The sequence below is a fragment of the Anser anser genome, assembly GCF_964211835.1.
Source record: "Anser anser genome assembly, chromosome: 1".
Taxonomy (NCBI): Eukaryota; Metazoa; Chordata; class Aves; order Anseriformes; family Anatidae; genus Anser; species Anser anser.
The window spans coordinates 144,046,776-144,070,851 of NC_139720.1; the positions used below are offsets into that span (position 1 = coordinate 144,046,776).

Sequence of the window (24,076 nt, forward strand, 5' to 3'; positions counted from 1 at the left end):
CAGGATTTAAATATCAGTGATATGCAAATCCCTTATTAAAGATCTACCTTGATATTCAAAGCAAAAATTTGGGATGCAACTCGGTCACTTTGGAATTACAGAATCATAGAATTATCTAGGGTAGAAAAGACCTTCAAGATCACCAAATCCTACAACATTTAGGAGATTCCAAAATATCAAAGGAGACTTTATGTCCCTCAGAAAGATGTTGAAGGAATCAAGAGTGCAGGTAGTGTTTTTCTCTATCCTCCCAGATGAACAAATCAGGTGAATGATTGGCTGCATGGCTGGTGCCACACTCAGGGTCTGGGATTCTACAATCTTGGATGCACCTTCAAGAGACTGGGCATGCTGTTACCAGATGGGGAACACCTTACTAGATGAGGCAACACTCTTCTGGGCAACAAGCTGGTTGGATTTATTAGTAGAGCTTTAAACTAGGTTCAGAGGGGGAAGGGAATGCACTTCTAAGTAACAAAAAAGAAACAAGGAACTCTGACACTTTAGGAAGCAACAGGGGAATACCTGTGAATTGTCCCAAAGGAATGAGGGAGGGCTCCTCTAAAAAGGTGGTGCAGCTGATAGCCCAGATGAGGTACCTCTACATCAGTATATGCAGCATGGGAAGTAATCTGGACGAGTTGGAAACCACAGTGTAATTAGAAATCTATGAACTAATTGCTATCACAGAAACATGGTGGGTTGAATTACCCAAGTGGAACAGAATTGAGGGCTACAAGCTTTTCAGAAGAGACAGACAGAGAAGGAGGGTTGGGGGTGTTGCTCTCTGTTAAGAAATTGATAGGTTGCAAAGAACTGTCTCTAAGAAAAGAAAAAAAAAAAGAAGAAAAAGGAAAAAAAAAAAAAAAACAGGATCAGCTTGAGAGCTTGTGGGTAAAAATTAAGGATCAGACCAAATACAGACACCTTGTGGTTGGGTTTTACTAAAGGCTGTGTGATGACGGGGAGCATGTTCATGAGACCTCCTTGCTTCAGCTACAAGAAGCATCACACTTGTAGGCTTTCATCCTGATGGGGGATTTCGACCACCCAGATATCTGCTGGAAAAGCTACACAGCAGGCTGTAATAAATCCAGTACACTCCTGGAGTGCATCAAGGGTAAATTCCTGGTCCAGTTATTAGACAAAACAACCAGAGAAGAAGCGTTGCTGGACCTGGTGCTCACTAGTGAAGATGAACTCATTAAAGAGATCAGAGACAGTCTGAGCTGCACAGACTACATCCTGGTTGAGTTCAGGATCTGGAGGAATATGGGCCCGGCAAAAATCAAAGTTGAGACCCTGAATTTTAGAAAACTGAACTTCCAGGTGTTTAAAGAACTAGTGGTATGATCCCCTGGGACACTGTCTTTAGGAACAGAGGAACTGATTGGAACAGGCAGCTCTTTAAGGGCACTTTCCTTAGAGCACAAGAGCTCTCTCCATTCCTATAGGTAAGAAAGCAAGCAGGGAAGACAGGAGACAAGCATGGCTGAGCAAGGACCTGATGGTCAAACCAAGAGGCAAGAAGGAAATACACAGTCAGTGGATGTAGGAACATGTGGCCTGGGAAGAGTACAGGGATGCTGTCTGGATGTGCAGGGATGGGATCAGGAAAGCCAAGGCACAGATGGAGATGAGCTTGGTAAGGGAAGCAAAGAACAAGAAGGGATTCTATAGGTACCTTGGCTAGAAAAGAAAGGCCATGGAGAGTGCACCCCCTCTGATAAATGAGAAGGGAGATCTAGTAATGTCAGACTCTTTAGAAGGCTGAGGTACCCAAGTTTTTTGCCTCATTCTTCACTTCCAGTCAGTCTTCCCACATCTCTCAAGTCCCTAAATCTTTAGACAGGGTTTGGGGAAGTAAAGTCCCTCCCATTGTAAGTGAAAAGCAGGTTCAAGACCAAGACCACCTGATGAATGAAATGAACAGGTACAAGTCGATGGGACCCCATGACATGCATCCCAGGGTCCTGAGGGAACTGGCTGATGGAGTTGTCAAATCTCTCTCTATCATATTTGAAAAGTTCTGGCAGTCAGGTGAAGTCCCTGGTGACTGGAAAAAGGGAAATATCATTCCCATTTCTAAAAATGGTAGAAAGGATCATGTAACAGATCCTCCTGGAAGCAATATTAAGACACATACAAGACAAAGACGTGATCCAAGACAGCCAGCATGACTTCATCGAGTACAAACCGTGCCTGACCAATCTGGTGACAAATGACGGAGTAACTGCCTGATCAATCAGGCATTGGAATAACTATATCAAACAACAAGGGAAGACCAACTGATATCATCTACCTGTAAGGCCTTTGACATAATCCCACACAACTTCCTTATCTCTGCATTGTAGAGAAATGGATTTGAAGGGCATCCAGAGATTTGTGGTTGATGTCTCTATATCTAGGTGGAGTCTGGTGAAGAGTGGTGTCCTTCAGGGGTCCACCTTGGGACTGGTGTTGTTTCATATCTTTATCAATGACGCATGCCATGGATTTGAGTGCACCTTCAACAAGTTTGACACTAAGCTGAGTGGTGCAGTTGATACAACAGAAGGAAGAGATGCCATCCAAAGGAACCTGGACAAGCTTGAGAAGTTGTCCAACATGAACTTGATGAGCTTCAATAAGTCCAATAAGAACGAAAGTGCAGGGGTTGTTCAGGCTGGAGAAGAGAAGGCTCTGGGGAGACCTCATTGCAGATTTTGAGTGCTTAAAAGAGACCTATAAAAAAGATAGAGGAGAGACTTTCTAGACGGGCAGATAGAGATGGGACAAGGGAGAACAGCTTTAAACTAAAAGAGGGGAGATTTAGATTAGATGTTAGGAGGAAATTCTTCATTCAGAGGGTGGTGAGGCACTGGAACATGTTGCCCAGAGAAGTTGTGGATGTCCCAACCCAACCTTGGAGGTGTTCAAGGTCAGATTGGACGGGGCTTTGAGTAACCTGGTCTGGTGGGTGGCATCCCTGCCCACAGTGGGGGGGGAGGTGGGGATGGGGGTGGAAGTAGATGGTCTTTATGGTCCCTTCCAATCCAAAGTATTCTATGATTCTATGAAGTCCAACTGTCAACCTGACCAACAGAGTCCCATTACTAGACCATGTCCCTTAGTGCCACATACACTCATCTCTTTCATAGCTTAGGAGATGCGGACTCCACTACTTCCCTGGGCTGCCCATTTCAATGACTGCCCACCCTATCCATGAAGAAATTCTTCCTAATGTCCAATTCTAAGCTCCCCTGGCACAACTTGAGACCTTTTCCTCGCATTTACTTTGGGGCCAAGTTTTTGATCTCGGTGCTTTTTTTTTCCCCTCCAGATATTTCTTTGCATTCACAAAAAAAAAAAAAAAAAAAGGACAAAAGATATTTCTGTAAGACATAATGTGATTAACTGTGAGAATAAAACTGGACTCTGTTAGCTACTGAGCTACTGCAGGCAGCTGGGCTGACTGAATTGCTCACCTTCCAGGACAGTTGCATTCTGTGTCTTTGCAGGTGCTGGGAAGCTAAAAATAGCATGGTTCACTTCTTGGGCAGACATGGCATTAGATTTCAAAATCCTCATCCTTAGCATGAAACCAGAATAAAAGGGCATTGTGGTAGACAGCAGCACAGGAGGTAGAGCTCAGACTGGTTGGAAAGTGAGCCACCTCTGTGAAAGTATTAACGATGACCTACTGTCCTCTTCTTCCATTTACAATGCTTTGGTCCAGCAGTTTTGCAGTCTCCAATGTCATAAATTGATGCATGGATATATTTCCTCCATCTGAGCAGTCCACTTTCTGTGAAACTCAATTTTTGCAGTTCCTCCATTGATCTGAGGGAAGTGGCTGATACTGAGCAGTAGCAAACTGTGACCACTGACCTGATGCAGTAGTGGGTGCTCAGGGGCAAAGCAAGTCTGTGTGCTTCTTCCCATGTGCTTGTGAAAGGGTCAGTGCACAGTATCCTGTCCACACCACTTATGGGCACCAGTAGTGACGACACGGGCCTTCTTTCCTGTCTGCTTGCAGAAGTCATGACTTGCCTCAGACACAGTTTTGATTACTTTATTCTGGAGCACTTTGTGGGCGACAGGCTCTTTTCCAAAATGCCTTTCTCACGCAGACATCTCGCCTTTCCAGACATGCCACCCTTCCTTTTTCTATTTTCAGAATATTCCTTTTCAGGGGTTCAGTGGCAGTGCAGCAATCCCCTGAACCTGGCCTATATAAAAGAGCGGAAAAGGGTAAAAATTACTCCTTTTTGCTCTGTCCTTTACTGTGCCTTTGTGAATTATAAAGAAAAAACAGCCACTGAGTTTTCTCACTTTTATCTTTGCTTTATTTTTGACTTTGGCAGCATCAAATCTTGGTACACTTCCCCCCTTTTTCATGAAGACTTTCTAGAGAACTTTGCAACTGGCAGTATTCAGAGCCCTTTCCTAAAGGGCCGACTGAGCCTTTTTCCCATGTGTTTGTCGGGAATTTAAGTCCTAGAAGTGCTAATAGAAAGAAAATGACAACTTTTAAATAGTATAATGTAAATGTCCCATCCTTCTGTTATTAAACAGCTTTCAATCTGTTGTCCCTTTTGATGTCATCATCTTACCAGTTCTCCAGACTACTGAGGATTTATCTAGGGAAAAAGTGGAAAGCAGTACCTGGAAAACAAATGGTTCTAAAGAACAGGAAATAATTTTTGATGGTTTATTTATATGTTTAGAAAAGAGACAGAAAATGAGTGCATTATAAATGTATATACATAAAAAATCACTGTTAACTTCTATACTTTGCTGTTTGCAAATAGGAATGAAGAGGTTGTTTTATTATTGTGTTTAGCAAGAAATGGTTATCAGAATTCCAAGGTGTTTTGTTTTTTTTTATATATGTCTTTTTTTTTCTGTACTTATGCATGTTCATCTGGCACAATATCAAATGCTGTGTAAAATTACATAGATCTGAATTGCACTTCCAACTTACAAGTCATGTCAACTTTGAATATGACAACTTTTCCCTGCAAAGTCTTACTTTTAAAATTTGTATATAAAATAGCAATTATAGCACTATGTCAATCAGTGACCACTATTTCAACCTGCTACATTCACTTAGAGCAGCTTATACATTACACTCTATTCAGGCTGTGGAACCACCATGTCCTAGAATGAATACAAACTAGGGATAAAAAGCTTTTTGTTTCAAGGCTACACAAATGTGGAATCAGTTACCAGTCGATTTAAGAACAATTGGGAGCTTTTCCTGTTTTAAGATGGAACTGAAACAATACTTCGTGATGACTAGAAGTTGTTGTAATTGTTTTAATTGATGTTATTCTAGTGTTATCTTGGTTTATTGTTTATTTATATGCATTTGTTTATCACAGGTCATGCTTGAAAATGGGCTTTCATCTCAATTTACATAGTCAGCTAACAAATATATGTGTGTATGTGTATCAGATACACTTGTTTATATCTGACAGCAAAACCATATGTATTCTATGTATATTTCTTGCCTTTATGTTTGTGCTATCGATTAAGACATCTGAGTTTGATTTCAGCTTGACTTTTAAGTTTGCAGGACAAACCATGCAAGTATGTATCTAATAATATCAGTCAAATTATTGTTCGGCTCCCAAAGCACAAATCAAGTTAAAGCATTAGCTAAGCATATGTTACTGTGCTTTTTAAAGCAGTTCACTCTTTACTTGTAGGGTTTTACTCCTGCATTGTGTTGGCTTTAAGCAGCATTAGCATTCAGAAATTATTTCTGTATCTCTAAAGGCAAATGAGGTATTAAAAACAATGATAGCATCACTAGTAGGGAAATATAGTCTGGCATCAAGCATTTGTTATCATAGCTGATAAAGGAATGGCATGTTTAATTTACACTCTGTGAATGGTAAATATCTACATAAGTATTCCTACCTGTCTTTACATACCCAGCAAGTAAACTAACCTATATGTGAGAGGAATAGAGAGGAAGAGCGAGTCATTATTTCATCTGTTCCATTTACAAACTCAGAAGTCACAAATGTGCAGCTGGGAAATGTGTTTGTCTCAAAGCTTCAAATCTGTGACATGTTAATTCATAAATAATTGCAGTCACATGGTCTTCCTCGAGGGCATTAGCTCTGTATTCCCAGTACAGTACACTTACTTGTAATAGAAAAGAGTAGAGTGGACAAAAGTGGCTTTCATAAATCAGATAAAATTGCTCAATAAATCCTAAACATCTTTCATTATTTCTATCAGAAAAAGAGCTTACTTAAGTAAGCAACATTTTTTACATGTGAGTGGTCTTTGTAAACAGGCAGGTGAGGAAATAAAGGGCCAGGATGCATTATTTTTGGTTATGGAATCTGGCAACTAAAGGTCTCACAGCCCTGGCCCAAATCCTGCTCTGACTTGCATCCCATTCTAATCCATGGACCACCTTATATCCAGATACTAAATACTTCAGATAAACAAGAGCACTTCTCTATTGGGACAGTCATATGATAACATCGCCTGTGTCATTGTCTACATGCAGCTGCTTGCAAAAATATAGGCTTTTTCCCCCAAAAATTGTTTTTGCTACTCTGACTGCAGAGTGAATAACAGAGTATGAAAGGAACCTGAAGGAGCCGTTAGGGTCCATTGTGTCAATCCAGCTGCTACACACACATATTAAGTCCACATTTAAAAATGCTTGTGAAGCTTTTTCTATTTGTTTTGTTTTGCAGTCCATTTTTAAACAGTCGTACTTCTTCTGTTTTCATTGTCAGAATACCTAAACCATTCTGAACTAGTTCTCGGACAAATTCCAATTTAAATTGCAAACAATTTTAGTTATGCAAGAGATTTGTGGTTTTGTGTTTTTTGTTTGTTTGTATTGTTCTGTTTTTTAAATCAGGTGAACTTCAGGAAAAAAAAAAAAGATATTTAATACCAAAAAAAAAATAGTATTTTCGTTGGTTACAAAAAAAGCAGCTTGCCTCATCTGAGAGCTCGTTTTCGGGCTCCAGTAAGCCTTAGGTTTAGTTTCCTGAAAGTATGAATTAGAACGGAAAGCTGACTGACCCTGACTGTAGCTATTATGATCCAAACCACCACAAATTTCTCTTGTTAAGAATAGTGTTCTGTTCAAATATCAAATTAATTTGCTGTAGACATATGGTTGTCATCAAAATTTTCATATTTCTAATAATTCATTTGCTAGGATACTTTGAATTCAGAGAATCAATTTTGTGAGTATAGCATAAGTACAGCATCACAAATGAGAATGCCAAATTTAAACTGTTTAGTCTGGGAATTTATTGCTGGCATTGGAATGGTTGTTGGCAGGAGATGTCCATATAGGGGGTTCTTTCAGCTACTTCATTTCCAGTCTATGTCATTAAGCAGTGGTTTGAGGACACTTAGTATTTCAATGCAGTAGACAACAAAAAAGAAAAAACAACCCACCCCACTACTTGTTTAATGGTGTATTGGTACCTCAGAATTTTGGCTTAAATATTAACCTGATTTGCATTTACAAATCAGTGATTTCTTAGAGTAATTGAATAAGCATGTCAATAATATAAGTTGTTTGTGTTCTTGATTTTTATACTCATCCTAATGCTCCTTTTGACGATGTTGTCCCGGTTTCAGGATGTGCAATGTTTTTATCTTGAGTTTTAACATCCCAATCTACATAAAGGATGTTGAGTGATAGGTAAGCACAGGGTTAGGGATACTGTGTTGTTCAGGAAAGATAATTGCTTTAGCAATTGGCATACTCCAAGCAGAGAACATATAGGTTTATGGTGTGAATTGTGCTGTTACTAGTTAATGGAAAGTGTGAGGATGAAGGTTTGAAGAGGTTTCAAAGACAAAGACCAAACAAAACCTTGTCCTTACCTGCAGGAAGGTGTCAGACACAGCTTAGACCCAAGAGTTACCCGGTGGCTGCAAGGCATAAAAGCTTCTGTTTCCAGCTGACAGTCTAAAGGCACCCCATTGACCAGCTGGCCTGAGGATGGGAAATGTGGTCACATCTCTGAATGCATAAGGTGGATAACTATAAGGATTAATTTAGGACTGGAAAACGTGTCTACATGTTCTCTTTCAGATGAAGACAACGATTATAGACAGGGAAAAAATAACAATAGCAAATAAACCTCTGATTGTACTGCATGAGGTCAGAGATTCATAGAGCTACTTACCAGTAAACACATGCCATGAAGGCCATTTAGTCCAGTCCTTTTTCTCCTTCCCTCATGTATTGTGTCAGGATATATTTCATTAAACTTAAACTATTGCTGTTAGACTGACATTAAGTCTGGCCTTAAATTCCTCCAGAGGAGAAGATTTTGGAAAACTGCTTGACTGTTTGTTCCACAATCTAACCATTCCTGCAGTTGTAAACTTTTTCTTAATGTTAACCATATTATTTATGCTGCAGCTAAAATCCATTACTTTTTGTTTTCTCCCCATTGACTAATGAGAATAATTGGTCCCTGTCCTGTTTGCAACACCTTTATATAGTTATAGAAAAATACTGTGTGTCCCTTTTGCTTCGCTTCTCTAGACCAAACATACCCCAGTCAAGCTTTCTTCTTGGGGCTTATTTTTAATACCTTTTACTATACTTTATATTATTAAGTCTTTCTAATTTGTCTGTATCTTCTGAAAAATGTGGTACCCCACACTAAATTCAGCTCTCTGGTTGAGGCCTCTGCAGTGTCAAACACAGCGGAAAAACTGCCTTCCTTGTGTTATATACAATACTCCAGTTAACAACACCTAGTGTAGCATATGTCTTTGCTGTGACAGCATTGTCTTTTTTACTTGTTATCATTAATATTACCTTCTCTGGAGTTTTCTAGTCTGACCGGTTATATCTGTAACTTCATATTTTACTCTTAAGTGGTTCCATCATCTGCTTTGAGTTTCTGTATGGCCACATATGTTTCCAATCTTCGTACTTTCCAATCTTTGAATCTTTTGAATCTTCCAATCTTACTTTTCCAATCTTTGTACTTTCTAATTTGTATGTGGCTTTACCTTATCTGAGTTTTTGTCCTACCGTCATTAATCTACCCTTAGCCACTGGGGCAAGTTTACAATATTGTCAGTTCCATAGACCTTTTCGACCAACTGAATACTCTCAATAGCAATGCCAAAACCCCATCAGAAGTTTATCTCCACAGCATTTCAACTATTGCTACTGTGCATGCAGGGATTAATAGATTATATAACCTTATATACTTGCTATTTCCTTGGAATAGGAATATCTTTCTTTGTAATTAATCAATGATCTATGAAAAAGGCAAGAAGGCTGGACTAGAACTCTCCAAACTCTCCAAATTTTCTTATTTGCATGGACTTATGGTATTTTGATATGGCATTTCCTTCCATCTTAATTATGAAATCAAATATTCAGCAATTTCCCACATGCTAGAATTTCAAAACCTCATTTCAGAAACCCAGACACATGATTTTCCATAACTGGGATATGCATCCATCCCCAGCCCACATGGGTGGCAAGCAGGAGAGAACGCAGCTACTACTGAATCCCAACCCAGTGCCACTGCTTTTGCAGGACTAGGCTGGAGGTGTGCAAACTCAAGATGGCAAAAAAAAACCTACTGAAACCCAGGTACAGGAAGCTGCAGCTCAGGATTTTGAGGCTTCTCCTTCTTCAGCAGTAAATATGGAAGACAGAGCCCCAAGATGGGCCAAACAAGTGTTCTTTAAATAGTGAAGTCTCCCTCTTTGGAGATCTCCAAAAGCTGCCTGGTTATGGTATGGTAGCCTGCTCTGGGTGGCCCTGCTTGAGCAAGGATTGGACAAGATGTCCTCCAGAGGGCCCTGCCAACCTCAGCCATTCTGCCTGTGTAATTTTGTGATTCTGTGAAATTAGATCAGTATATAGCAATCTTTAAGAAATTTGAGGAAAACTTTCATGTTCAGTAAACTGCTATTTTCTCATAATACTGTTTTGTTAGGAACTCTGTGCATGCACTAGCAACGATTCTTGAAGAACTTTGGTTTAGCTACATGGAAATAAGTATTTCTAGGGGTTTTCATGGGATTCTTGCTGCCGGGGAGAGCTCAAGAACTCCTTTTACTCTTACTTACCTTTTATTTCTTTTACTCTTTATTGTACATGAAAGAATGCTTTTCTCTCTCACTGGGCTAACGAAGATTTATAATGTTTATTCATTTCCTTTTTCCTCTTAACCTGAACCGGAACAGTTTGCCTTACTCAGATTTCCAGAGGCATGTCTACCTCACTTGCTCAAAATGCATTCCCACAGGGGCAGACAAGGGTGCATTGTGTCGCCAAGCAATCCACGCCAGGGCCTTGCGTGCAGTCTGTGGGCAGCCTGCCCAAACATGCCTGGCAGGGTCCTAACCACCTACTTACATATTAACACCACCTAAGAATGCCTGATGTGTTTGGGCCCACAAGGATATTGCAAGTGCTACAGAAGTGTGTTTTCTGCTCATGCATTCACTGAGCACAGAGGCAGATCTAGCCCAGGGGGCAATCATGGGACACCCCTGGGAGGAAGATTTATTCATCCTCTCAGGGGTGAAAGGACATTTCCAGCATGGCAAATCTCAGGCATTTGACAGTGAGGAGGTAGGTTATCCAAAATATGAGATTTTACAAAATATTAATAATTGTATATAAAAGAGAAGGAGTGCTTTTACTTCCACATGAATTTGAATCCTTATATATAACTTGATTTATATTGGGCAGGGGCGGGGGGGGGGGGGAGGAATTTCTAGGGACAGAGAGAAACCTTTACATTTTTATTTCTTTTTGAAACGAGAAAAGGAGAAAACAAACCTTCTCCTGCTGTATTCTCACTCTAGGAATCACAGAGCAGCACTAAGTACTATGATTTTTGCAGTACAATCATGATAATTCCATATGGTAGAATGTCCATGTAAACAGTGACTTTGAACAGGCCACACGTTGAGACAGTGACACAGGGTTAGTGTAGCTACCCCCTCCAGCGCAGCTGTAGCTTATATCAGCAATAAGGGCTTTCTGATGGTATGTTATTGACCAATTCAAAAAGCAAAAGAATTTTTATTAATGACAACATTTTTAAATTAATATAGTTGCTGAAGCATTAAAGCTTCTGCAGCATAGCTTTTAACAGCATAATTAAAACTAAAAACATGAATAAACACCCCATCTCAGATTGACATTATTTTATGAGCCATTCCTAACACAGATCTAACCATTATCTTGCATCTGTCTATGCCAGTAGTATTGTCTGTACAAATAAAATGTTTGGTTTTGCAGTTGGTCTATATTTCAGTGCTGAACCTTGCAAAGGAGCGGGACCTAAACTCAACTTACTGAGTCATGGCAAAATTCTTGTCAAGGCCAAGGGAAATGTAACTCGTAGAATAAATTACCGTACACAACATTTTCTTTGGGGCCAGCTACCACTTTGTAAGAATCATTCAAGTGCTCTTATCTCCTGTTCTAAAAGGCTTGCTTTGACATCTTCAAACGTTAGTTCCTTGTTACAGGAAGACTTACTTTCCAAGAATACAAAGATTCAGTCTTTCATCAAACCCTACGTAGCGGTACATTTACTCTCCCTGAAGAAATTGTTTCTGTTGATATAGTTCAACTACACTGAAGAAAAAGAAAAAGTTCAGTTCTGAGCAGATGGTTAGGATGACTGACTGCGAGCCAGGGCTAAGAAATTACTAAATATTGCTTGTGTTAAGAGCAGTGTAATTTCTCAATATATCTCACTTCCAATTCTTTAGCTGTTCTCTTCTTCCTGAAGAAAAATAGGAGTTAGGAACTATTTCAAGATGTTTTCTATCCTTTTACCATGTTTTTACAATCTTCTATTTATTATTGGATTTTTCAGCAACAGGGGAGCCACAAAAATATGTGGGAAGTATTTCTTCAGAAGCAGGAGCAAGATAGGAATTTCCCCTTTTTTTTCCCCTTACAAGGCTCTTTCCCCCTATAAGGCTCTCAAGGTATAAATGATACTCCTCATTCTCTAACCTTTCCTCTGACTCATTTTAGACAGCTAAGGCTATAAGTCTTCAGCAATGTCACTGTTTGGAAGTTTTGATCTTAATGTATTAGCACTGATGAATAAGGCATGGGACATTCCACAAGATCCCAGCTGGGGGATTATGCAGCTGGACAAAATTATCTCTATTAGTTTTGTTGTTTTGTTGTGATTTTTTTTTTTTAATTATGATATATCTTTTGATAAACCTTCTTGTTATAGATGAATACTAGAGACATTATAGGACATAAATAGAGACATAATAGGACAAAATAATTCCATGGAAATAAGGATGTTTTAATTTTGAACAACTGTGTCTTTAACCAGAATGTTTGTGAGATGCCTTGTGATTACTGCAAAATGGGAATAGAAAGTGAATTTTGAATTCTGAAATATGATGATTTACAACAGAAAACCTGACTCTAACTTACTTTCACTCAGAAAAAAACACAACACGCATAGTGTTCTGCTCTGACTAACCAACGTAACAATATTGAATGCCAAATTTTGAATATCAAGCACTTGCAGTGAACTGCTCATAAATGATACACCTTCATTCAGGGAATAATTCTGAATAATAAATCTAAAAAAATCATAAACTGCTCTTGTACAATTCACAAATAGAAAAAGGAGGTGAGATTTGTATAACAAATTATCCAGAGTGAATTATGTATCCAGCAGCTACCTTGAGTTCCTGATCTGTATTTTCTAAAATTTGTATGGGATGTCTCCTCTAAAGATTTTGCAATATAATTACCTAGATCAGTCATTCCCCAGCTGGATCCTCTATGGCAATATCAGTGTGTTCGTATATTTCTGGATAAGAATGCTTATACACCCTTCCCTTATTCCTCTTCCACATTACCTTTCTAAGCAGATTTGTCACCTGTTCCGGGTGAAACAGTGGCCTCCATTTCCTTCAGTGACCTAAAATAATTAAGAGCTAAATCTCCTGTCTTCAAGTATTTTTGCATATTTTTAAATTTATGCACATGAATAGTTTCTTGATTTCAATGGGCCTCATAGGAGTACATTTAAGGAAACTTGTTTGCGGGTTTGGGCTTCTAAGAGATTTGCTTCATAGTGTTATGTGCTTCCTATTTTATCAGTACGTGGTTCATTATCATTCAGCAATGTCTGAAACATGCAGTACCAATGAAAGGAGCTACGAATTGTCTGTACTAAATGAGGCTGAATTTGCTTGCATTTATACCATTATCTTCAGTAATATGTGATTACATGGAAGTATATGAAATCAGAAAAAAAATGTGTTTGGAATCTCCTTTTGCTTCTGAAAGGTACATCAAGTTGGATTCACAAAGAAAACGGGGCACTTAAAGTGCAATTTCAAGAGGTGCTTGCTAATGAATGTGGTTCTGAGCATTAAGAAAAGTTGTATTTTCTTCCATCCATTTGTGGAAGTAACACTGACACTAGGACAAATATAAATATAGATGGCTGTAGCTCATTTCACTGCTCTAGCCAGTGAAATAACTAATAACTGCAGCAGTCAGCTGAAGTAGCTGGCTTTTGGAAGGGAGAGAGTGAAGGAATATCTAAATGGGTTAGCTGTTAAGAACAAGAAGCTTTTGATTTAAGAAATATTAAAAGTGAGTTCTTGGATTTTATTTCCGACATACACCCAATTAATATATTTTCCAAGACTGAAAGAGTGTATTTGCAGGATTTCTTTAATATTAATGGAGGCATTAAAAGGATAATCCAGTACCTTTAAGATGCTTTTTTTTCCCCAGTTTTGTTTCAAAAGTACAGAAGCTGCTTCTGACCTAATTGATCAAAAATGCTATTCTTCAGGAAACAGTGCAAAATGTCTTGTTTTCAAGGCAAATGTCTTCTTTTCAGGGCAAAATTGGAGACTGGTGAGAGAGGGAGAAAGGTAGTATACACTAGAGAATGTCCCAGGATTTTAGTTGGGAATAAAATGCATTTTCATATTGTTCATATTGCCATTCAGAATTTGAATTTCTTCATTTGGTTGTACACAACAGGTTAAAGATATCTGTTAAAAGTCTCATCTTCCTGCTAATTTTCCAAATTTCTTGGAAAGGGTATTCTTCAAAGTTATCTTATGATTGCTCTTTCGAAATTTCCACTCATAGAAAGCCTCACACAAAAATAATCTTGCTAATTAAATAATTTCACTAATTAAAAAAATGATTGGAATATTGGAATAAATTATATATTTTTATTAGGGATTTGCAGAGATAGTTCTAGGTAGTTTATCCCAAATCTACTTGAAAATTTCATTTTTATTCCAGCTGCAAATCTGCATCATCTTAGAATGTTAACTATATTAGTGTATTAATTACTAGACAAATAGCTAGAAAAGATTAAGCTTATTGAGGAGAAAAAGTTATCACCTGTAACTAATTTGCTTATTTTTTTCATTGAAAAAAAATCCATTACAACATTTTTTGACTGTACACAAATACATGTTTCATAAATGGATGGATTACTTTTCATACAGTTAAATTCTGGTTTTGTCCTTTACTAGAGATCTTTTTCCGCCTAAATTATTCTATGATTTTATGATTATCTCCTCTTAAAAAAAAAAAAAAAAAGAATATCCACATTATCTCCTGGTTCCTTAGATCATGTACTGAACAAAGAATACTGAGACCCCCCTTTCTAACAGGTTGACCTTTCCCTTTGTGGTCTAAACCTCACTTTCTCCTCTTTTCTTCTTTTTATTAACTCCATGGACACCATTTACCATGCAAGAGGAATAGCTTACATAATGACATATAACCCAGGACTCATTTTAATATTCATGAGTTTGTCAGCTTTATTAAAGAAATTCAAGTAGCTAGTGAACATTAGATTGCATTTCTCCAACATATATCATTTATCTGCCTGTTAAAGTTAAGCATTACTAATGCAGTTTTAACTTCTCCTTTGGAATTCAACTCCTTGTCAGACATCTAATACATGCTCTAGATTCTCCAGCAGGCATACCTACATTAGCAACCACAAGTATTTGTAGTTGTGACCAGGGTCCTAAAGACATGAAAGTTCCCAGTCCCAGCAGGTTAGCTTTGAACTCAGTGAAAGAAAGAACCAAAAAATTTAGGAAGTTCTCCCCTCAAGTCAAAATCTAGAGGTTCATTCACATCAGATTTTTTTCAAAACTCTCTAGGAAAGTCCAGTCCTAGGTTTCAAAAAAACATAAGGAAAAAAAGAGACCCTTACTGATACTGTTTTTTTATGATTTTTTTTTCTGGCCAAATCTTGGAATTTTCCAATTTTATCTGCATCCAAAGCAAGAGATCAGTTTAGGAATAAAAAAAAATTACTACATGAAAGGAAACAACATTCAAATGTTGTTAATTAAATGAGGGAATGGATGTCAATGTTAATGTGTAGGTACATAAAAAGAACCTTATTTTGCAGATGTATGACAGGGCTCCCTGAAGAACACAAGTTTTTCTATATTAATTCCATGGTAGTTGAAAGCTACATAATCAAAAACACCTTCTAAGTTTGGCAGAAATATAACACTGGCTGTTTAAAATAAAAGGTCTGTATGGAAAGTTCAGTTTTGTTTTGTTATTTTTTTTATTCCCCTAGGGTCATTGTGGTAGAGGAAATATTTTTATCTGGGCGTCAGGAAATGGTGGTCTGGCTAGTGACTGCAGTGGTGTGGATGGTTACATGAACAGCATTTACTCAGGGGCAAAGCATGCCATCGTTTACCTCTGCTCCAGAAGTCCTGGACTACAAGAACAAATCAACATCAATGCCACCTGGAAATATCCATTGAGGAAGGATTGTGGAGTCTAGTACCCTGAAACAACCCTTCAACCTGAAGCAAGGTGAGTCTGAAATTGGCAAGTAAGATATTGATGTGAATAAACAGAACCCTCCTGAGTCAAATTTTCATAAATGGAAAATTTTCAAAATTTCCTGAGTCAAAGTTTCAAACAGAAACTCTACAAGAGGCCATGACGTACCCCACTTTCTTGAATTGATGATCTAAAACACCAACGGGAATAGCAAGATTTCTGATGGAGCATGAACTTGAATCTTCATACTGTGCGGGTGAATATTTATGGTAGAATCAATGTGGCAACCTCAGGCTAGCAGAAATCTGACAGGTTTTCTGGAGGCTGTTTAACCAATTTTTCACTCCTCTCTTCAGGACTCTGCAAGTATTTCTCACATGCATGCCCCTTCTAATACAAGGCTCCATTTCCTGTTCCAGATCACAGAATTGATGTATATAAATCTATAGATCTATCTGAGTTCTTTTGCTGTAGTTCTGCCCATTCCAGACATTTTAAGAAATGGTTACCTTACCCTTGACTTCTACAGACATTGTACAGGAATGAAAATGTTGACATCAGCTGTCAGGATTAGAGTGCACATGGTTTCTTAATTTCTAAGCTGTCTTCTATACATAAAGTTCATTTAGTGCATTACATACAAGGTTAATCAAAGCTTTGCACATCTTTGATAATCATTCATAAACAGTCAGGCAAGTATCTTCCCTTGCTGTCCCTTTATTCTTCAATACTGGTAGAGTTCGTTTAGGAAACTACTGCTTTAAGCTACTATATTTTAGCATTTCTGTACTTTGTGTATTCCATTTCTGAGATACTTCCCATTATGTTACATCCATGTACAGCTCAGTTATCTTCTTATTCATCCTTCTCCCAGAAACCTCTAGTTACCATGATGGATCAACATAGCTGTATCTTCAACTTTCTATGTTTTATAAAATATGACAAAACACACTCAATTTCTTTTTGTTCTTGTTGTTAGTGGTGATATTCTATCTGTACTCCTAGATGTAGCATTGTCATAATTTTCTACTGACTTTGGTAGACGTTACCACTCGTCTCTTAGCTAAGTGCTACATATTTGGAAATATTAAGAGGATCTCAGAGGAAAATCTTACTGATTTTCTTTTTAATACAGTTATAAGAATTCATCTGATTCCAGGCATAATATTTACAACTGGCCAATACATTAAGTTATTAATTCCATACAAAACCACTTAAAATACATAGTATGTTAATAACAGATGATAAAATAGTATAACAATATATATAGTATAGTGTAACAGTATATAGTATAGTATAACAATAAATATAACAGATGATAAAATAGTATATTCTGATTTACCTCTTGATTTGCCAAACCATGGTATTCCCACTACAAATGAACCAAGTGTTTGGCAACTTGCCTAGTTTACATCATGTAATGGCTATCTGGCATTATAGGGAGCTAAATTTTCACTGTAGTTGTGATTGACTGTCAGCAACTTCAGTAGCACCGATGGTAGACCAGTAAGAGTCTGAGAATCACACATTTTTAAAAATTCACTTTGTCTCAGATCTCATTTTCCTCTCTTCAAATATTTCAGGAAAAAAAAACAACAAAAAAAAAGAAAAAAAAAAAACATACTACTAGTATGCATCGATGGGCCCAGAGAGATAATCTTGTTTTGTACACATTTAAAAAAAAAAATGGTGGCCTTTATTTTGAAGTGCTTTAAGTCTTCTGGGCCTGAGAGCAAAGGCTTGAAATTTTAAAAGGACATATAGCATTGATATAAACCTAAACACATCCTAACTTGGAGAAGCAAGGAACTTTTGGGAAAATATTTTCAACGGAGATATCATAGAATTACAGAATCCTGTATGTGGAAAGGTTCTTCAAGAGGTCTGTATTCCAACCATCTTCTCAAAGCAAGGACAACACTGAATTCAGAATTCAGTTTAACTCAGGACTTTTTCCCATCAGGTCTTGAAAACCTCCAAGGCTGAATTCCACAGCCTCTCTAAGCAACCTGCTCTTGTACTTAATTTTCTTCACAGTAAAAAAAAAAAAAAAAAAAAAAAAAAATTCCTATATCTAGTCAGAACCTCCCCCATCCCAGTTAAGTCCGTTTTGTCATGTTCTCATGCAATGCTCATCAGTAGTGAATTTAGCTTTGCCTTCTCAATAGATTACTCATAATGTTGGAAGGTGGCTATGAGGTCCCCCCACATCCCCTTCAGGATGAATAAACCCAGTTACCACAGTCATTCCTAATAGGAAATGTGCTCTAGCCCCTGGATGAGACTGAAAACACTGCTGCATTTGCTCCAGTTTATTTATGTTTTAGTTGTATTGGGGTCCCAAAACTGAATCTCTATCAGTCCCAAAACAGCATCTGGATATGGCTAAATAAAAGAGAATAACTGTTTGCCAATATACTGTTAATATAGTCCTGTCAATACAGCTCAAAATGCCATTAGCCGTTGTGACTACAAGGGCATAGTGCCGTCTCATGTTTTGCCTGCTTCCTGCTAGGACCCCCAGATCCTTTTCAGCAAAGCTGGTCCCCAGTAGGAAGTCCCCAGCCTGTACCATTGCAGGGAGTTAGTCCATCCCCGTGAGGAGCAGTATGGAGAGCAGGGAGCCTTGTTCTCTTTTTTTGTACTCAGGGCCTCTTGCCAGCATGGAGACAGGACATACCATATTCTAATGTGGAGAGAACGAAAGAAGGGCTGTAACTTAGAGGAAAACAAAAAATTCTGCCTGGTAGCCTGATAACCCTTTGGGAAGAACAGATATCTAGAGCAATAGGAAGTAGAGAAGAGGTGACTTGAGACCTCTTTGTCAAAGGAGGCATTAGAAGCCTGGAAATGATCTGGTGAGGAAGATTGTATTGCAAGTTATAAAGACCTTGCTGGTTTGAATAACAGCAAACTAAATTCTGATGAGGAAAAGGAAGGAAAAAAGATCAAATGAACAAGTAGATTAGACTTTACTAAAGAGTGCATGGAGCAGATATATGGAGGGAAAGAGGAAAAGGCTAGAAAAGGGAACTGGTGTGGGATTTAGGAATTAGGTAGGAAACCCTGCCCTTATAGGTAGCGAATCAGACAGTGGGCATTGCCAGTAAAATACAGTGCAGAAAAAGAATGAAAACAGGTTCATTGATGATCTTCACAGGCAAAGCAGAGATCAGAATAGACTGTGACTCTAATCCAAAATAAAAAGTCTGAGATGAGGCTGTTGTTCTGAACAATGAATCTCTTGATGGAATGACAAAAAGATTTCACCAGGATGAGTGGAAATGGAACTGGATTAAGGGACTACCCATGAGGAAGGCATTGAACTGAAATGTCTGTTGGACGCTTGGAAGTTACAGAGGGCATCAAACATGAAGGGGAAAGTGGCAGGTGACATCTGTAAAAATAAACAATATGTGAATATATATGCATATAAAAGCTTTATGCAAATTTAAAAGGCAGAAGTTTCTTAAATGTTCTAGTTTTTGAGTTTTTGGTTACATCATAGTTTTTAGCTGTGTATAATATACATACGATTACAGTCTATTTTTTTTCTTCCACTTACATCAAACACTGTTGTAAGCAGATGAGTTTAAATTCTTAGATAAAACTATGATTAACCTATTTCTCTATCTTAGTTTTACTGACAAATAATACAGTACGAGCAGGGCTCTCTGAAGAAAACTCAAAATCTCAGAGACTGTTCAGCCTTCAGTGTTCTTCTTAAAGCTGAGATTTTTCATATCAAGGAAACACTGAAAACAATTTTTCTCCTTTTCAGTTCCCTCCAGCTGGAATTAGGAGTCAGAATCTCTGGCTTCTTGAATAGCAAAATTTCTATAGACTGTTCACAAAGCTTACTATTTTATGCATGTGAGTAATGCAACCTCTGTAAGTTGAACATGATGTTATCTCTAGAAATGTTACTCACAAGCTTTATCTTCAAAGATATTTCTGAATTTAACTTACGCATATCCTTTACACTCAAAGTTGATTCGATAACCTGTCAAGTAGATCTAATTTTTTTGCATTCCCCAGTACACTTTTCCATACTGGGAAGTATATTTTGCTAATCACACATTGGTGAAATGAATATTATGTTAATTAGTGCTATCCACCTTTCCTAACAAGAGGGAAAGAGAGAAAACAAAAAAAAATTAGAAAAGGGCAGGGCAGGGCAGGGCAGGGCAGGGAAGGGAAGGGAAGGGGTGTGATATCTGACTGTAAGCCTGTCAAAATATGTGGGGTTTTTTGCTCAACTTACAAGATTACAGAAAGCATTGAAATATATAAGCAAAATGAGGAATAAGCATACACCCATAGTTCAGCTTTTCTTGAAAATTGCATAAGCGGATGTTGAGAAGTTGGGTTATTGATTCCACACCTTCTTCTTTTTCAAAAATTGTATTTTTTTCTATAAAACATTAATTTGCTAGCACTCTGTCAAAACTGTATATACTTCTTTTATAAGTATGCCACTTTGATACCTCACAGAAGTTGTAACTCAGGTACTTCATGCTTCCAAGCTCATCTGACTAGTGCTGGCTGCATGGTTGGTTCATCTTTTGTGATTTTTCATCACCAAGGAGATCCCAAGAGACATTGCCAGGATCACCAACAGAAGAAACCTGGATCAATCATGGAATATGTAGTCCAGGAAGAAACTTTGCCCTAAAGGGAGGGTTGGAAGCCTGAAGCAGTGACCTGTCACTCCCGTGAGGCCACATGTCACTATTTCGACACAGAAGTATTTTCTTTCTCAGCTGAAGTATTTTGGGGGTTGATTTTTTTTTTCATCAAAATGTCAACATTTGACACATATAATGTCAATTTTCCAACACTTCTACATTAAATTGCACCTGATACAAATGTATGTGTAGCTTCTCTATTTCTCTGTAGTAGCTGTTTTTTCAATAAGAAATTATGGAAAAAAGTGGAGATCTGTCAGAATCTATAGGCTCTAATAGTGGGATTCATCTGGCCAAATACAAAAATCTATAACTGAGACATCTACATCTGAGGTTGTCACCCGGGACTCCTTTCATAATCAATGGAGAGAAATAGGCACTTTTAGGGTGTGATTCATCTCATTCTGAAATGGATGGCTAAAATAGGTCAGCTGAATCATATTTTAAAAGCACCTATTTCTCTCCATTGGCAATACAGTGAATCTATGGCGACAACTTTAGACGTTGACAGCTCAAGTTAAATAAAATGACTTCTGCCCTAAGTGACCATAGAATTGTTCTCCAACATGGAGCATTGCCTTAGCAGAATCTTGGAGGAAAACAAACAGCAATAAATCTGACTTTCCTCTGGGTAAACCCTGCAAAGGGATATAAAAGAGTAAGAGATGGGCTATGGATTTCACTTCAATGTACCAGTAATCTGATTGGGCTAAATCCGGGGTGGAGGACTCAGATTAACTTCCAGCTACATACTGCGGAATTTCAAATTTTTGTGGTGTAAAAAGCAAAAAGGAACTCTTAGATCATCTAATCTGCTTTCTTCTCGATCACAGGCACTTATCTTTCACAGTTATCCCTACCTTGAGCCAAATAGTTTCTCTGCAGCTAAAGTATATCTTCCTGAGAGGCATCTAATCTTGATTTGAAGATCTCAGGAGATGGAAAATCCACCACTTCCCTCTGTAATGTGTTCTGATAGCTAATAGCTATCAGCATTAAAAGTGTGTGCCTTATTTCCAATTTGAATTCATCTGGCTTCAGGCTCTAGCCTTTGGTTATTATTATGCCTTTCTCCACTAGATTACAAAGTCCTTTCATATCCATTATTTTCTGCCTGAGAAGGTATATATGCCATAAGCAAGTCACCTCTCAATCTTCTTCCTCATAAACAGAAAGATCCAACTCTTTAAATCTCTCACCAGAAGGAATTTTCTCCCATTTTCAAAACATTCCTGCATCTCTTCTCTACCCTATCCAATAGCTACACTATGTCTTTCTAAAAATTTGGACTGCAGAGTTAATGCAATACACCAGCATTGGTCACACCCAGTTATAACAGAAAGATCCTCTGACCTACTCCCTAAGTGACCATTCAGCAATAGCGCTGGTTTTTTTTGTTTTTTTTTTTTCACTGTATCATCCCATTCTGAGCTAGTGTTCAGCTCGTTTTCTTATACAAACCCTACTTATTTTCAAGTCTCTTCTTTCAGTAATTCAGTTTTGTGGTTTCATCCTTGTTTCTAGAAAGGTAATTTAGGATTGGCCTGTATTAAAACGCCCTGTTTATAATAGTTTTGTTTACTAAGCATTCTTTTTTATCTCTGCAGTTTGTCTTTGTTGTTTACCACTGAGTTACCCATAAATGCTACAAGAAGTAATTTCATGCTAACTTCTGGACTGTTAATAAAATCTTGCAATCATTCCTCTGGTACCAGTTCCTATGGAATCAGAGGGGAAACATCCCATGTCAGCTTTGCATTGTTTGCATGAGAGTAACAGCAGATGAAGGGATCTGATGATAATACTGTCTGGTCATCTTGTATAGCTTTCCTTGTATGTCAGGATATTTTAAATTATCACCAAAGTTATGAATATTTTTCCAGCTGTTCTTAGGAATCTTTAAACACTGGTTACCCAGTGCTGCTGAATTCAGAATGTTTAACATTAGTTTCTGTCATTTAACACTATCTTTGATTGCTACTGGTGGAATTCTCTTCATTATTTTTATGTGACACTAGTATGACAAAACATTTTTTCACCTTGGAATAGTTAACGCATCTAAAAACATTAGTTTCAGTGGATCTAAAAATATTCAAAAATCTGGAATGAACTGGATAGTAGTAAAGTGAACAGGAATGGAAGGATTTAAATTTCATGCCAAAATCAGAAAAGAGTTATGGTTTCTTACTTACCCATGAGGTGGGAAAGAAAGGCTCAAATCTCTCTTTTTGACTAGGACTAAAAATGTGACACTCTTCTCATCGCACAGGAAATGTCTTAAGCACTGAAATAAAGGAATTCTGTATTGAACCACTTCTGAGGTTACACTGCCTTGTCTAAGTGACTAGTTATACATTGGGCAGCTAAGAGTAAATGTAAATGAACGCCAAAGTTTGCTTCCTTTTTTTCTGTACTCTGAACATTTTGAAAACTTCTATTTTGATTTATCCAACATTAAATATATCCCTTCAATTGCCAATCACCCGCCCCATGAAATCAATTATTCAGACAGTACATGCATACATATAAATCAATTTGCTTTTTCAGGTTCAAACTAGAAACTTTTATTCCGAATACTACTCTTTCAATATCATCATGAGCAGCTTTACCACCTCAAATTTCTGAAAGTTCTGCATTATATGTAGATCATATTGTTTGTGTAAAAGTTAAATATGCTGGTTTTATAGCCCTGCTTGTCATACATTTTTGCCTTGTTTCTCTAGTTTCTTATATTAATTTTCTGCACTTTATAGGTTCTACTGGGATATACATAGCTTAAGCCTGTATCATATTTATCAACAGAAACTCTTGCATTATTGGTAGTCTTTCTGGATTCATCTATTCTTCAACCAAAGACTGTACCTATTCCGCACATGAGACGGAGCCCACTCTGTGCAGATCCTTTTCCTAACAGAATGAGGTCCCAATGTCCCAGTGTTCCACAACAGCAAAATCTACACCATCAAAAGTATTGTACAGCCAAGGTTTCAACAACAGTATCTTTTGTTTTCTGCTTTTGCTCTCGGGGTCAGAAGGATTTCCCAGTTGTTCATGTTAATTTTCTTCTTCACAACTCTGTTTTATACTGGCACTGCCCTGTAGAGTGCTATGTTATTTTATGCAGCATTGTTATAAAGTTTTACCAAATGAGTTCATAACACTTCCTGGTCTTGATATGGTTAACTAGTGATCTGCTCTTCAGGGAAAAAAAAAAAAAAAAAAAAAACTGTGCAGCTGAGGAATACATAGCAGTGTTCCTAGCTTGTGTCTATACTGTTAATTAAAAGAGCTTCAGGAACTAATCTCTTCCCCACAGTCCAATGGCACTGCTGTTCCTTTTTGGGGATAGATTTGTTTTTGAATCATTTCCAGACAGGTTCTGCCAAGAGTTGAGCAGAATAAACCTCCACTATGAGTTTTTTAAGGCCACAAAACCTTATCCACACAGAGACAAGCAACTAACACACACAGTCATAACTCATTAAGGCCAGCAGAAATATCTAAAGGCCTAGTAATTATTTAGATATCTAACCTCTTTTTTTACAGGCTGTTAATTTAGATAACTCAAAATTTGGACCCT

General features: G+C 37.8%; 1 long non-coding RNA gene across 1 annotated transcript in view; it reads left to right on the plus strand.

The window, feature by feature from the left end:
- The window catches only part of LOC310883444, a 42,853-nt gene extending 19,130 nt beyond the window's left edge, over positions 1-23,723 (plus strand). Inside the window, exons 4-5 of the long non-coding RNA XR_014573543.1 lie at positions 15,594-15,838; positions 23,250-23,723. This is a non-coding gene — a long non-coding RNA (uncharacterized lncRNA). The remainder of the gene's footprint in view (positions 1-15,593; positions 15,839-23,249) is intronic.
- Positions 23,724-24,076: the final 353 nt, after the last annotated feature.